This window comes from Nothobranchius furzeri, chromosome 10 (genome assembly GCF_043380555.1).
Source record: "Nothobranchius furzeri strain GRZ-AD chromosome 10, NfurGRZ-RIMD1, whole genome shotgun sequence".
Taxonomy (NCBI): Eukaryota; Metazoa; Chordata; class Actinopteri; order Cyprinodontiformes; family Nothobranchiidae; genus Nothobranchius; species Nothobranchius furzeri.
In genome coordinates, this window is record NC_091750.1 from 42,985,636 (window position 1) to 42,990,446 (window position 4,811).

Here is a 4,811-nt window from a genome sequence, read left to right on the forward strand (position 1 = left end):
AATTTTTAGAGGAAAATACTTCAAAAGAAGACATGTGCTGTTTACCCTGGCATTTTAGGCGGATGATTGCATGAACAAACCTCCATCTGAACATGCTGAGACATGCACCCACAGAGGGACTGGCAGCTGTCTGAACAGTTTACCATGATTGAATAATCCTTCTCTCAGACTGATGATGGACTCCATTTACTATATATATATATACATATATATATATATATATATATATATATATATATATATATATATATATATATATATATGTATGTATGTATATATGTATATATATATGTATGTATGTATGTATGTATATATATGTATATATGTATATATATATTATATATATATATATGTATATATATATATATATATATATATATATATATACATATATATATGTACGCCCGCCTCCTAGGTGGGTCCTGGCCCCATAAAAGGGTAAAACATGAGAAAACAGCTGGAGGACATGATGACGGCATATGATAAGCGTATAGCTGATGAGAATCAACCCCAATGTTGCCTAGCAACAGTCTGGAGGGGAAGCTGTCACAATCAAGTCACAATCAAGAGACATGTTGTGAGGACATGTCAATGATGGTGATTAAGAACACAAGGATGACAAAAACGAAACTGCGCAGCTGAGCTGTGCGAGAGACATAGAGTCTGAGCGCATGCACTGGTCACAGCAGGTGGGATGCAGCATCTTACTCTGACACATGAGGGGAAGGAAAACCCCATCAGAGAAGTGGTTCAGGACCTGAAAGAGCCGGTGATGCTCTTTGGAGTAGAACACTGGGTTAAATCAGAGAACGGCTGAACCCTCATCATTCCTGATGCTGAGACAAGATGGTGAAACAGAAAGAGCTGTTAGGTCACTAACTTTCTTAAATGACGTCAAATCCAGCAACATTGCGGTCTTGAGGGACAAAAATTTTATTGGAATCTGGTCCAAAGGTTCAAAGGGATGCTGGGACAGCCCACACAGAACCACAGCCAGATCCCATTGTGGAGTCAGAGATGCTGGAGCAGGCCTGAGCCTCTGAACGCTTTTCATGAAGTGCTTGGTGAGAGGATGGCTGAAGGCAGATCTATCCCCAAAACCCCTGGTAACAGGAGGAAACAGCCGCAGCATATCACTCAGCAGTGCTGAACCCTTTGTTTGTCAGCATCTACAGGAAAGACAGAACTCCGGCTAATGGGCAGGAGAGGGGATCAGCTGGAATGCGGGCCATTTAGCAGTAAATGAGACCAATGTGGATGAAGCGTGAGCATTCTGATTAGTCTGGATAATGTCGGGTGATGGTCCAAGGGACACTGAGCGACCGCTTAGCGATCAAACCCACAAATGTTGATCCAGGATTGGTGAGTGTCTGAAGGCTCCGCCTGCTTGCAGGAGGGCTTCCTCCCTCCAAATCAGGCGCCACGGGCGTGCTATCACCAACAGCTGCAGTTCCGGAAACCAAGGAGTGCGCTGCGATATGCATATGGTTAAGTCCATAATTCCGGACTGTGACAGGCGCTCTTTCATGATCCCGAAGTTCAGTTCCACCCCCAAGAACGTGGATGTAGCCCATAAAATGTAAACATCAGTAATGTACTGAGTGATTGGGTTACTAACGTGATCCATCCCCAAATAAAAATAAAGTATAAATTAAGATAAATAAAAAAGAATTAATAAATAACTAAATAGATAGTCAAGTAAATAAAAAATTTAAAGTAGAAGACGTTTTAGTGGAACAGATCTAGTCTGCGATTCTATTGGTCAAAGCAGAGTAAGGTCCGCCCTCTCAGCGTCAAGCTGGAAATGTGCAGCAGATTCGAACACACTCGAGACGTTGATGCAGGAAGCTACTACTGACTGCTCTTGTGAGTTGATAGAGGAGTAATAACTGTCAAAACCGGGAACATCCCATGTCGGAGACTCTGTAGGCAACACATTCTCACACGCAAAGCGTCAATATATGACGCATGTGACGATTCGGGACACCCCAGCGCGTCAGGACACGACGATCAGGGACAAACTGCCTACGCAGAGTCCCAGAGCGTCGGTATCTGACGCTGGTGCTATGACGGACATTAGAACTACTTGTGAACTACTTAACCTTCCCCTCACCCCAATCCTAACCTTAAGGTCACAGTTTATGGACCTTAAGGTTAGGATTGGGGTGAGGGGAAGGTTAAATAGTCGAATAATGTCTGTGTGACTGCGCGCGTCAAACAGTGATGCCAGCGGAGCCACGTGTCCCAGCGTGTTCCTGATCGTCGTGTCCTGACTCGCTGGGGCATCCCGAATCGTCATATATTGAGGCTTGGTCACACGTGTTATATATTGATGCTTTGGGTGTGAGAATGTGTTGTCTGTGGAGGTGGCGATGACAGTAAAGGCTTAAGGATGGCTCATGTGTGTGCATCAGACACAGCCCCTGCACACGCAGCTCCTCTCTCATCATGCGCAGGCATGGACACGTGCTTGTCACATGGGTGCATGGATACACAACATCACACGTCATGGTCAAAGGCTCCAGTTTCAGTCTCGCCCTTCCCCATTTGCAGGGATTGTGGAGACCAAACTGACATTAACAAATCAATCTTGCTCTCAGATCAGAACTGCTGGAGCTACTGGAAAGGTAGCTACTTCCAGGGTTCCAAAGGGCGAAGAAAGGGTTCTACTCTCGCTACTTCCTGGTTCCAAAAACCTCGGGAGGAGTCAGGCCCATTCTCAATCTGCCCGCTTTCTGGTAATTAAACACTTCCGCCTGCTGACCATCAAACAGTTTCTGAGTTATGTGCGTCCAGGCGATTGGTTTACCTCCATCAACATGAGAGACGCCTATTTTCACATTTCTGTGATCCCAAAACACAGAAAATTCCTGCGTTTCTCCTTCGTCAGAGCTCAATACCAGCACAACACACCACCTTCACAGGTTTTCCATAAACATAGAGAAAAGTTTGGTGACTCCTCAGATGATCATGCAACCAACTGCAGGATACATTAAGGCAATTAAAGAAAAAAATAAGCAAATGGGCCAATAGTTAGGTTCAAAAAGAATTGATGAGAGTTGTTTTAAGAATGACTGGAATCACAGGTTTGGTACAAACGGTATGTATACCAACAATTTAATGCAGTTTTGAACAGAACCACACTTTAATACAACACAAAGAGGAAATATTAGTGACAATATGTTAACAGTCAGTCTGAGCTCAATGTTGTAAAGTTTGCTGGCTTAAAAGTCAAAGTTCACCCAGTCAATATAAAAGTCAAGTGACCAATTAGTGCGATTTTGCCCTACCGCACTGTCGAGATTGTTCAAAGAAGAAGAGCAACCTGCTCTTCAGGCCCACTTGGTATGGTTTCGTTTCTATCAACAGGCAAGACTCGCCATCTTCCTCATCAGGAAGAGATCCAATGTCTCGATCCACCAAAAAAAAAAAAAAAAAAACCTAGCCAAACTCGTTCCAACATTCCTCTCTCAAGAGATTTGGTTCACTCCAGCAGTACCCATGCGAATTGCGTCGATTCCAAGGCTCAAACTGTTCACCTGGAGACACCTGTTCACACGGACATTATTCGACTATTTAACCTTCCCCTCACCCCAATCCTAACCTTAAGGTCCAGAAACTGTGACCTTAAAGGGACTTTATGGAGTTTTGAAATTTTATGCTCGTGATTGCCCCCTCTGGCCAAAAGCGTAACGGCAGCTTCAATAGGAGGCTCGTGCACGAGGCGCGCATGCTGTACGTGCACACTCCTGAACGAAAATAACAGCTGAGACGAAGCTCTGTGAAGCTGACGGGGGGGTCAAATAAGAAATACAAAACAGCAGTAGTGTTGGAGACGAGGCAACTCGGCGGGCTCAAATGTGATTGGCTCTGGGACCAGGAAGATGGAGGGAGGCTCTGTTTGTTAACAGAATGGCCATCACGACCCAACCTTTTTGAAAACAGAAACCTGACATTCCCCTAGTCTTGTCATTGAAACCTTTCCTGCAATGTGATAGCCACATTGGACTGTTTTGTGATTATTTAACTGTCCAATTCTTGCATAGTTCACCTTTAAATTGAATTATAACATATGTGCAATCCAGGGCGTAAGAAGCATATTGAAAAATAGCTCGTTTAGCCCCATTGACTTGCATTCATCTTTTTCATTCTTCCGATATCCATGAGCCGACTGGAAAGGGATTAGGCTCCCTATAGCCTGCTTGCTCATTTAAATTGTGGTTGCTACTTCATGAAATACAAGAGAAATTGGTTACATTTGAATTCTGTGTTAATTTTAAGTGTGTTTTTGGTCTTGTTGTATTGATAATTTGATTAGTAGCTCACGTTGTGGTACATTTTAACTAAATATGCATAACAAGGAAGAAAGCAACAAAAGTCACATATGAGGACCGCTCTCAGTGAAAGAGAAACCCAAAGAAGCTGACGAGCTGTCTGGGACCAATAGCAATGTCTTTAGCATGTCACGTGGTCATGTTGCGTTCAAATACCATTGTCAATAATCATCAATTCAACATTTAACTGTTTGGTGAGTAGAAAAATCAATCACAAATCCACATAATTATCATTTCCGACTATTGTTGTTCAGAGTGACTGAAGCAGGTGTCCATTTCTAACAGTTAAATGCGAGACACCATGGACAAGTCGTTAGTTCATCGTGAACGTCACTAAATGATCAGAATCATATTAAAGTTAAATCAATACTTTTGGAAGATACCGTATGAATATTTTATAATACAGATTATATGGAGGAAGAAATAACAACGCGATAATAATGGTTAATATTGTGGAAATGTCACCTGAGCGAAGTC